Source organism: Miscanthus floridulus, chromosome 15 (genome assembly GCF_019320115.1).
Source record: "Miscanthus floridulus cultivar M001 chromosome 15, ASM1932011v1, whole genome shotgun sequence".
Classification (NCBI taxonomy): Eukaryota; Viridiplantae; Streptophyta; class Magnoliopsida; order Poales; family Poaceae; genus Miscanthus; species Miscanthus floridulus.
The window spans coordinates 27,284,317-27,296,898 of NC_089594.1; the positions used below are offsets into that span (position 1 = coordinate 27,284,317).

The following is a 12,582-nucleotide window of genomic DNA, read 5'->3' on the forward strand; positions in this document are numbered from 1 at the left end:
TCAAGTGTAGCTAATTGATATATTTCAGGAAAATTAAGATCAACCGGACTTCATTGTCTCGTATTCGATATCATTAAGACTATTTATTTCTACGTCACGGGTGGAATGCCACTCAATTAACTCTTCCTTAATTCGAAGACAACATCGTATTGGCATAATGGTAACCGTGTTGAAAATAAGATTATGGTTTCCATATTTGTAATATCACTAGCACAAAAAAACCCTTTAGGGGCACTTCAAGTTTTTTCACTTCGGGCGGTTTAAAGTTGTAACCGCTTGGACTGTCAAAATCTCGCCCGGGACTTAGGAACTGCCTGCACACTGCCCGGACTGATGATTTACACTTAGACCATCAGTCCAGGCAGTTCTTGAGGAAAACTGCGTGAATAAAAGTTTTGCACTATTTAACCCCCTTAAACATGGTCTAGAAAATTTTAAAAATTCTAAAAATAATAATAGAGGTAATAGTGAACATGGTACACATGTCCACAAAATTTAAGGGTCTAACACTGAATATTCGTGGATATATAAAAAAGACAAATATTAATGAATAGTGAACTATTTTTATTAATTATTTATTTATTTTTACCTTACAAAATACGTTGCGTTTGGCAATGAAATTTAGTGGACATTGAACATATCCACCTATACCTCGGGTATTTTTTTTGAACATTTTAAAAACTTCTAGACCTAGTGTGAATGAAATTTGCACAAAAGTTACATTTACACTTGAAACAATCTATGTCACATAACTCAACTTTCAATGCACATATATAGTCTAAAGTCTTCAAAAAATACATGAGGTAGGGGTAGTCATGGTAGACATCTCACCAAATATCAATGTCTAAATCACCATATATTTTGAGATAAAAAAACAAGCACTTAATGATTAGTGATCACTATTCACTAACACTAGTAGAGATTTCAACTTCTATGACGATCTGTTTTCATCATGGAAAGTGCCCAATTCATCATAATTTCACTTCTATGATGAATCTATGACGAAAAAACCCACGGTCGTGGAAGTGGTGTCACGTATGAACTTCTATGATGAATTTTAAAAAGGCGTCATAGAAGTGATCATTTCTATGACCAAAAGTTGGCCATCATAGAAGTGTTTTCGTCTGCGTACGGCAATAGACGGCCGTTATGCTGACATGGCTATGGTCAGCTGACATGGCTATAGTCAGCTAACATGGCTATAATCAGGTGACATGGCTAGAGTGATGTGGCCCCCTCCGATTCCGCCACGTGTCTTGTTCCTATTGGATCGTGTGTCAGGGTATTACTGGACCTTGTGTCGGGTTCTCACACGACCACGTGTCATGTTCTTATTGGACCTCGTGTCAGTTTCGTAATTGACCACGTGTCAAATTATTATTGGACCACGTGTTTGTTTTTTTTATTGGACAACGTGGCCTATTTTATGGTGTACCACGTGTCGTGTTCCTAATGGACCACGTTTGGGGTTCTTATTGGACCGCGTGTCATGTCCTTGTCATTCCACTTGTTAGTTTTTAATTGGCACACACGTCTAACGTTCATTGGACCATGTCTTGTTTTTATTTGTCCACATGTTCATTTCTTGTTCGATCACGCGTCACCATGCTATCCGTCCACGTGTCACATTTTTTATATGCCACGTGTCGAGTACTTGCAATTTCACATGTCATGGAATGGTTCGTCAACGTGTCATGATTTTATTTTTTTCACGTGGCCTGTCCAGATTCATCCACGTGCTCAACTATCATTTCATCATAAAAATAATTCAAGATCGTCACAACTGCAAATTCGCTACATTTATCAACAGATGACGACACAATTATTCAACATGGCAATCAAATTACAACAATTTATTGTTCAAACATCAGTAGCAAGCCACTAACAGAGTTTCGCCACATCAAACCGGCACAAGTCCACACATCAAACCACAAATGCACATCAAACCACAAATGTTCACTGAACCAAGCCCACACGAGTTGAAGACTGAGAGTTACCAGAATAGATGATGCACATGATATCCTCATGGAGCTTATTGAGCTCCTCCTGTCGCTGTCTCTTGAACTCCTCAAACTCTCTTTCAATCTTTTCTGTCTTCCTCTTTAGTTCATCCACTTATTCGACGGGGGCAACAAAACCTTCCTGTTCAGCAACAAGTTATTCGTGAAGCATTCTCTCCGCCGATGTCTTTGTTCTAGTGGAGCTTGTCCAAATTCCAGCATTCTTCCAAAAAAGGCTATTGCTCGCTGGCCTCGGAGGGGGCCTTGAACTGGGAGAGGTGGTGGACCATGGAAACAACTTCAGCACTAGTCATTGGTTGCTGCCCATCAGCAATAGGTTTTGCTCGCATAGTCTCCGTAGCTTCCTGCGAAATTCGAGCAGTAAACATTAGGTTATAGTCTTATAGATAGTGGAAGAGGAATTCCATGGAAAACCCTATAGATTAGGCAGAGGATCTTGGAAACAACATCAATACTGGTCATTGGTTGCTGCCCATCAACAACAGGTTCTGCTCACATAGTCTCCGTAGCTTCCTGCGAAATTCAAGCAGTAAACATTAGGTTATAGATTGTTAAAGAGGACTTCAATTGAGAAACCAAGAGATTAGGCAGAGGACCTTGGAAACAACATCAGCACTAGTCATTGGTTGCTGCCCATCAGCAACAGGTTCTGCTCGCATAGTCTCCGTAGCTTCCTATGAAATTCAAGCAGTAAACATTAGGTTACAGATAGTGGAAGAGGACTTCAATTGAAAACTCAAGAGACTAATTCATACGTAACAAATAATGCAGGTCTTTGATGACCGACTGTACTCCCTAGGCAATAGTTCAGATTATAAAATCTGAATTCTGAATAAAAAATAGTCTTTGATGAATGGTTCTTGCAAGTTTATCAAATCTTATCAAAGACGTGAAATTAAGATGAGTTGAGTTTAACACAGATCAAAGCCACACATGACTACTACTACTGATACGTGGTTTCACAGATAGTGAAAGATGACTTCAATTGAAAACCCAAGAGATTCATTCATAACAAGTAATGCAGGTCTTCCTCAGCCTTCTGCTGATATAGATTACATAAGCATAATGCGTAGGTACCATATTGATTGGTGCAAAATTACAACTTCAAAATTAAATGATGATGCCACATTAGGTTCTTGGTACTTTTGTTTCTTTTATTGCAATGGCTTCATCAAATTTCAAATAAAGCAAATAAAGGTACTTACAACTGCTTCTCTTGTAGCATGGCTTGGTTCCTTTTTGCCACTGGTATTGAAGCCCTCGGAGAATGCCATGGCATCAATCTCTTCATCGGGTCCTCTATGGGTTCTTTGAGCCAGAACCTGAAATTAGAGAAACAAACTTAAGCAGCAAGCACGTACAAATTGCATTTCTAACCAAATAGTGAAGCATTGCATTGCTACATACACCGCCCTCCCCTACGAACTCAGATACTCAATACAAGATAGAACAAGCACCTTAATTGCAAAGGGCACCGGCTCATCTTCAAAATCTGAATCTATTTCAGATGTATCACCAAATCCCTCAACTACCTCCCTTGGATCAGGTTCTGCTCGCATAGCCATTCGTTCTGTCTATCATCGTTCATAACCAGTTAGTGGTTGTTCATCTAGATTACAAAGTCATTTATTAACTAAAGCTTCTACTGAATGTCAATATAACAAAGTAGGAGTATGCAAATAAGCACCTAACTATAGCTTGTACGAAAGTTATCAATCCAATAAAGCTCACGTCAGCTACAATTGACTCTAGGAAATAAGTAACCCCATAGCTATCTACATATCCCAGGTTCAACCACTACAATACAACACACATCATAGAAGGAATTTGAGTACCTGTTCCTCCGCATTCACTGGCTATGCTACGTCATCGGCACCGTCTTGTTATCGTGGTCGCAGAGCTGGTGCGGTAGTCGTTGACGTTGGGGTACCAGATCCAGATCCAGATCTAGCTAGGGTTCGGTGATGGTGCTAAGGTAGGAGATCCAGATCCTACCTATACCGTCGTCGAGGCTGGTCCTTCTACCATGAGCTGACCTGCTGTTGAACTACAGGGATCCGCCTCTGGCTAGGGTTAGGAAAGGTATGAGAGAGGGTGCGGCTGGAGAGTGGCGAGGGAGTAAAGCAGCTTTACCGATGGCGCCTAGGGTTCAGAGCGGGATGGCAGATCGACGGGACGGCTGGAGAGTGCAAATCTAGGGGGCTTACCCCTCCTGTTTCCTAAAAAAGGAGTGTAGATCTATGGGCGGCTAGAGCGGGAGGAGAGACGGTGCCGCTGAAAAATGAAGATGGAGGCAGGAGACGGTGACTCCTTGCGCTTTTAAGTGGCCATCACAATACCACAAATGCCCTTGGCTAAAATCGATGTTGTGGTGAACCTATATTCTGCGCAGAGGGCAAAAGAGAGACATCTAATTTTTCAGAGCGTGTTGGTGGCACTGCTCGGCGCGGTCCCAAATTTTTGGGGTAATTCAAATTTTCACGCGGGCAAATCACCTGTGGGGGATATGACCCCCGTGTACCACAAGATGGTACATGGGTCGCACCACCAGAGGTGGCCCAGCCCACAAGATGAAGATGTGCGGCACACGGCATTGGTCGGCATACACCGCACATCTATTATATTGTACTAAATAGGATACTTTACTTGTAACCCTGTCCCTTCGAAGTATATAAGGAGGGACAGGGGTCCCCTAGAGGAGAGGCCATATCATACCAATATCTCAATACAAATACAACAGAGCACAAGACGTAGGGTGTTATGTCACGCTGACGGTCCGAACCTCTATAAACCTTGTGTCTTATGTCTCTATTACCATCCGGTTCCTAATTACGCGCACCTCTACCAATCAATCTACTATCATGGGTACCCCCCTCGGTAGACTGCTGACCATATTTCGTCGACAGTGGCGCGCTAGATAGGGGGTGTGCGTGCTGATCCTCCGGCGAACCAGATGGGATTTTCTTCACCAACTTCATCCGTGGCGACCTGGCGACTGGCGGCGGCATCCCTCGACAGACGGATCTGATTTCGCATCTACTGCACTCCAACGATCAAGCGGCGGCCAGCAATAAAGCAACATGGAGCTATGTTTCCATCAAAGATGCTAATCGGCCGTACGAGCAAACTGGAGCAATCGAAGAAATATTCGAGCACGTATGCATCTAGATCTACGGAGCAGTGGGATGCAGGCTGCTCGATGTTGTCACATGCAGTTTCATCTCGAAAGCTAATAAGTCAATCTTCAATCTATAATATCCTATGATATAATATGTATCCAGATACCTACATATACGCATAATTATTTCAAGAATCTAACTACGTTCATCATCGTTTCGTATCGTCAGCGGGATCAAGCTCGGAGGAACAAGTGAGAAAAAAGACGAAGAGTTCAACATGCATGGACATGTATCACAAAATCACAACGCACGGCTGCATGTACAAGCGGCTAGCAAGGCCAGGAGCAATGTACGTATACAAACTTGCAAGCCAATTTTTTACATCAAGATACATGCAAGCGGATCATGCAACCACAAGCAAACGGAGCACTTGCATGTACGTTCATGCAAGCTGACCAAGACATGGTGCCTTCGGCTGCTGTTTGTAAGACGGATCCAATTTTGGACTCCGACGATTGTCTCGCCGGGGGGCCGTGCTACTGCCTAGAGCGGCAAGGAAGATCCCGGACTACCATGCCCCACCTCTGCTGAACACGCCCGAGGCCTCCGCCTCCCCATGCGTTGGACTTTGTCAAGCTACGTCATGATTCTGCGCGTCCGTGAGCCCGGCCTTTGCACAGAACACGCGCTCCGACCACGTCGGATTGACTACGACTACAGCAGCATGTGAGTTGTCCAATTACAACAACCGAAGCAAGGCTCAAGCGAGCCACGCCGAGCCATCGGCGAGCCGCGCCAAGCCGTCGACGCCGCGTCGAGCCATCAAGCGAGCCGCCGAGCGAGCCACGTTGAGCCAAGCGAGTCCTCGAGTCTGTGACGTACGTGCCAGCATGAAGTCAAGCCGCCAAGCAAGCCAGAAGCAAGCCGTCCGGACTGTTGTCGATCTATCAAGCAAACCACGCTAAGCCATCGGCGAGCCGCGTCGAGCCATCAAGCGAGCCACGCCGAGCCATCGGCGAGCTGCGTCGAGCCAGAAGCGAGCCATCCGAACCACATCCATCTACTTGGCCACGACGACGACACGTCTCCAACAACAAGCTAAGTATTAATATTTCAATTAATATTCTATCCATCGTCATACATATCTTCAAAATTCTTTGCCGACCACTCTGAGGGTGCGCTCAGCGTCAAATTTTCTCCATACATACAAACTTAAAGATGTATATATTTTATGCCGATTAGCCGACCAGTTTTTCTTCCTACTTGAGTTTCTCAGAGCCGGCATTGTCTCCGACTCCTCTCCACACGTGCACGAGATCCGCCGTCTACGTTCCGGGTGGTCGGCAGTAGCTCCCTGGTGAGGCTGGCACTCTTACGCGTGCCTGGGCTCCACGCCTCATGCTCCGAGTTGTTGGCCAGACCAGGGCTGGCGAATCTCTAGGATGCGTTAACTACTCGCGCTAAATCTCTACATAACAAACTAGCTAAAAACAGAGTTTTTCGCTAAAGTTATGCCCAGAATATTATACTGAGTATAATACATGGTCAAATAAACACTGAGTGTTCACATCAACAGCTGGCAGCTGAACTGCATGAGCTATTTCGTCAGTGCTGATTTTTTCTCCAGAGTTTATATATTTTATTTTGTACATCATGTACTACCCGTTCTTCATATTTATTTTTCAGGGGCAAGGTTCGGTCACCGAGCTTATGCGTTAAGCTCGGGGACTGGATCAGTCGAAAGGACAGAAGGATCATCATCCGGGTGGTCGCACCACCTGGCAGTCAGACTTCACCGCTGATCAACTGGTCAGAGGGGTCTACGCTCACTTCATCACCGACTAGTTGCAGAACTGCTCGGTGCTCGCCGACCAGTTGGTCAGATTACTCGTCGGCGTTTGGATTCTTTATACAAAGCATCGCCAGCTGAGCTGGGGACTCGTCGGTGTTTGGATTCTTTGTGCAAGCGTCGCCAGCTGAGCTGGGGACTCCTCAGTGTTCGTCTTCTTCGTGCAAGAGTTGCCAGCTAAGCTGGGGACTCCCTTGGTGGTCGGATTTTTGCTATGCCTTCGCTTCGCTCTGATTAAGTTGGTGTGCTATCAAGTTACTCCATGCTATTCGGATCAAGGTGCTGATCTTGGGCAGCACGTCAGGGCCTTGATAAGTACATTTCAGACTTATTTTCATTGACCCTGATACAACGTGTTTATCCCACCTTCTATCAGGCTCGGGACTAAGTGGGCACACTTCACCTAGCGGTGAATATGCTTACTGTTTTTGCAACGTAGTTGTTAAAAAGTGCAGGAGGCGTGACCCCTACTTTAAATATGCTAATCATGAGGATCATCGCTTTCTCATTGTTGCAGAGTCAATGGTGTAGAGCATCATCAATTTTTCCTTAATGAAATTTAAGTGGGCACACTTCACCAAGAGGTGAGCTGTTTTTCTTTTTTCTTGGAGCACCATGCATCCTTCAGACAAGTCGCTTACCTGACAGACACGATGGTCGGCTGTTGACGGTCATTAAGTATCATTTTTAACCGTCAACGAGATATGAGAAAGGACCTAAAAGCAATCACCAACATAGACATAGGGGATACACTGACAGAATTCCATAGGTTTTGGTGAATGTATGTTTCTGCAGGAGTTAACTTGAAAAGAACCAAGGAGGACCCACATGTTGGATTAATGAAGAGATAATCAGGCTACGATAAATGAAGATGGATCTAGAAGACTCTAGGGGGACGGGACCAAAGGTGGGACCCACCTGTCACTAGGACAGGTCGGCCGACCTGTGGGCCCCACCTGTTGGCCTCCCCTTTCTACGTTGGTGCTCCACCACCTTTGAGATCCAATATCAATCGTCAATTCAAGTCGGTTTGATCCGTGGGCTACGATTCATCTCCCTGGGCTATATAAGCAGGGCCCTGGCCCCTGGCTCCAGGCATCAATCAATTCATTTGATCAATTCGTTCGATCAAGTCATCAGAGCCTAAACCCTAATCTCCAGAGCTCCATAGTTAGAAGCCTAGCTACATAGGTAGAATTAGAAGGAGGCAAGCATCGGCTTGGTTTCCGGATCTGTCAAGAGCTTCTCTCGGTAAATCCTTGCGACCTCTCCTATTTTCTATCTATTCATGTATTCTTTACCAGTAGCTACATTGGATATGACTTTGCTCTATTTGATTATGTTCTATATTATAATGTTCATCGTCTACTTTGATTAGATGCTTGGCACAGTTAGATTGGCTTTATATTCAAACATAAGATCGTATAGCGCTCATCCTTTGATATCATGGGTGGGTGGTAGGCATTGTGTAGACGTGGTGTCTCGGCCTTGCTTATCTGCGGTTGCACCTTATATTCTGGGTTCTGGGGTGGTTCACGGATGTGACACTCCCGTTGATTCTTCTATAGTCCCCACTCCGAATATAAGCCTAGTAGAATCCGGTTACAATGAATGTCTTGTTTCGTTCCTGATATTCCTTAGTAATATTCCTTATGCGTAGGTATAAACCTGTCTAGCCATGACTGCCAAGTATAATTGCACTAATCATTGTATGCTTTGACTTATAATTAGACTATGTAGGATTTATCTTTCCTATTCACCTAGCCATGCTAGTGCTATGGCTTGGAGTACTCTGATGAGATTATTATCATTTTATGACTTATCATTTATCATTTACCATTCATATATTATTATTATCTTGTGACTCACCCTGTATGAGAAGATATATAAGACATGGTTTGCCTCTCCATTACAACATGCAAGTGATAGTCCATTCCTTAGCCATCCCTTCCCAGTGGTAAAAATATAAATAACGATACCTGGATTACTCCCGGTAAAATGCTACAATGGTATTATATCTGTGCGCTTGCGGATATCTCATTCCATACATCCATTCCAAGGAAGCATATGCATTAATACCTACTAGTGCATTTCTGGCATCATGCTGGGGATGACAACCTAGCTTGCACGTGATGTTAGAAATGTCAACAAGCATTTTTGGCGCCGTTGCCGGGGAAGGTTGTTAGGCTATCCAAAAAGGAAAGAGACATCACTTGAATCTACTAATGAGATCGAGACACCATCATATCTCTACTCAAATAGGCTTACCCTTGTCTTTTGTCTATCTTTATATATTTTATGCAGGGTAATGTATGACTGGTTTTGACCTTTCGACAAATTATATTGAAGATCCTGAATTACTGATCAGACGAACAAGAGCCAAGCTTAAGAAAGTTCACTCATCTACATCTGAGCTCGAAGTTTCATCTACATTAGAAGAACATCAAGATTTATTTCAGAGCTTGACACCTGAGTTTGAAGCCATGGCTGACAAGTCACTCCGTGAGTTTTCTGCTCCCACTACGGACAACATCCGTACTAGACCTGCTATCAACATTGGAGACCAGCCATTTGAGCTCAAACCCGCACTTATCAACATGGTGCAAGCTAGCCAGTTCTGTGGAAAGGCACATGAAGATGCTAGTGCTCATCTGCAACACTTTCTGGAGATCTGTAGCACATTCACTATCAAGGGAGTCCCCAGAGATGCTATACTACTCCGCCTCTTTCCATTTTCACTCTTGGGAAGAGCGAAGCAATGGTTCTACTCCAACAAAGAAAAGAACACTACGTGGGCACTCTATTCCACAAATTTCCTGGCCAAGTTCTTTCCCGTAGGCAAGACAAATGCTCTACGTGGGAAAATTTCAAGCTTTCAGCAACAACATGATGAGTCTGTCCCAGAAGCTTGGGGACGTTTTCAAGATTACATCCTAGAATGTCCTCATCATGGAATGGAGAATTGGCTACTCATGCAAACATTCTACCATGGGCTCACCAACAGCACCCGTGAGACCATGGACGCTGCTGCTGGAGGTGCATTCTTATCACTCACTATCCCTCAAGCCACTGCTCTTGTGGAAAAGATGGTGTCCAACCAAGGATGGAATGAAGAAAGAACTCAAACCCTCAAGAGAGGTAGTGGTATGCACCAGCTCAAGGAAGTAGACATGCTATCTGCCAAAATGGACCTGCTGATGAAGAGGCTCGATGAGAGAGCCACTGAAAAGAAGGAAGTCATGCACATTCATGATTCTCGCATGACTTGTGAAGAATGTGGAAACACTAGGCATTCAGGCAACAACTACCCAGAGCTAGAAGATGATGTGAACTACATCAACAATAACTACAATCGTCCTCAACAGAATCAAAGGTTGGAACCAACAACAAAGGCCGAACTACTCAAGTAACTACTCAGGTAACTATCAAGGTAATAATGCTTTCAACCAACCACCTCTGAGAGAGTTAGTGATCAATCAAGGTAAATTAATGGTAACTTGTCTAAGAAATTAGCTTCCAATGATAAAATGCTTGAAATAATTAATAATAGAATGGATAGTTTTTCTTCTGCCATTAAGAATCAACATAGTTTTAATAAAATGCTAGAATCACAAATATCTCAGCTGGCAATATCTGTTCCTCTCGCCGACCAAGGTAAGATTCCGAGGCAACTGGAAGAATTAGAAACTACAAATCTTGTAGATATATTCAATGTAGGAGGCTACTATAGAGATCCATTGTTCAGAGGGTGGAAAGATGATTCCTTACCAACCAAGAAAGGTGATCCAGGAAGACCCGTCATCCCGATTGCCATTGGCCCGAACGAGTTCAAGGAAGCTATTTGTGACTTTGGTGCAAGCGTCAACGTCATGCCCAAGGTAATCTATGAAAAAATTCATGGAGATACATTATTGTACACAATCATGTGCTTGCAGACCAGTCACTGTGCTACCCGAAAGGCATCCTAGAAGACGTCTGTGTACGAGTTGGGAATTCATATATCCCTACAGACTTTGTGGTGATAGAAACAGGAGGTGATGAGAAGGCACCCATCATCTTGGGTCGTCCCTTCTTAAGCACCGCTGGAGCCATCATCTACGCTGACAGCGCTAAGATTTGTTTCAACATCAAAGGGCGAAAAGAGAAGTTCACTTTCAGGAACCGTACACTTGTCTCACCTGCACACCCCCAGACACCATACACTTACAACCTGGTCGAGAAGAAGAGGAAGAATAATAAGAAGAACAAGACCAAACAGACACAAGGAGAGGTAGTGAGAATGGTCAACGCAATCCACAAGGACTATGACCATCTCCTTAAATCCCCACACTTGGTCCAAAGAGATGATCCTGGAGTACTAACAATAGAGTGCACAATCATCAGAAGTTCCTTCCAGAAAACCTTCTGCGACACTGGGTCGGGAGTCAACATAATGGCCAAGGTAACCTATGAATATTTATTTGGCAAAATACCCTTGCATCCCACCTATGTGCAGCTGCAGATGGCGGACCAGACATTCCGATTCCCATAGGGGATAGCAAAGGACGTTCCGGTACAAATTGATGACCACTTCATCCCCACCGACTTCTTAGTTCTTGACATGCGAGAAAACGACCACGATCCACCAATTGTCCTAGGAAGACCGTTCCTCAACACCACGCGTGCAATCATCTACATAGGATCAGGAGAGATCCACTTCCACTTCCCTTCAGAGAAGCTGTGAGCAATTAAGAAAGAACAGGTCAAGGAGGCGTCGTTCTCAACGCCAAAAGAAGCAAGTCCTCACGAACGGATGGGCCGACTATGAAGGAGAAGTTATAAGGAGTGAAGACATTCCACCAGTCAAAGAAGCATCCAAGGAGGAATCTCCTTCACCCAAGACAAGCTCACCAAAGAAAAAGGTATGGAAAGAAAAAAGAAAGGTCTGCTTCCACTTCATCTACACTAGAAGAAGTACAGCCAGGGACAACATTTATTCCATCCGATGTCCCCTGGGAAGATTAAAGTGAACAAGGAGTCTTGTTCGGAGGACCCAAAACTCCGAATCCTCGCGCCGAGAGGTAAAACATGGTAACTATCCATATTTCCCTTTCTAATATTGCATTAATTATTTCCTTCAGCATATTTATTTTTCGTACTGCATTCATTTCCACTTTTGCCATTTCTGCATTAGAAAAGAAAATAAATATGTCTTGCATTACATCTTTAAAAAGTTAAAGCCCCATGTGGATAAATTTGTGGTGCTTACAGCCCATAGATGTGTCTACTGTGGTGGTATAAAAATAAATAAATAAATATGCATTCATCTTAGTTACACTTATTGCATCACATAAAGTATAAAAATACCAAAAATATTTAAAAGAGATCCTGTTTAAAATTCTGCTCATAAAACATAATCAAAGATGTTCTAGACACTCAAGGCTTAGTAGGTTTCCACTAACACTCAATCAGTTCCACAAGTTCTGCTGTCTGTTTGAGCTTCATAGGATTTGAAGGATCATGAAGAGCCGACAAGCGGAGAGAAGATGTGTCCACTATAGGAGTGCTGTTTTGACAGTCAATATTCAAAGATACTCTGGTCAAGGAAGTACAT

General features: G+C 43.7%; 1 non-coding gene across 1 annotated transcript; it reads right to left on the reverse strand.

The window, feature by feature from the left end:
- Positions 1–9,838: 9,838 nt before the first annotated feature.
- On the reverse strand, positions 9,839–9,945 carry LOC136509803 (small nucleolar RNA R71). The gene has a single exon (XR_010772543.1). It is a non-coding gene; the product is annotated as a small nucleolar RNA R71 (small nucleolar RNA).
- Between the last annotated feature and the right edge of the window lie 2,637 nt (positions 9,946–12,582).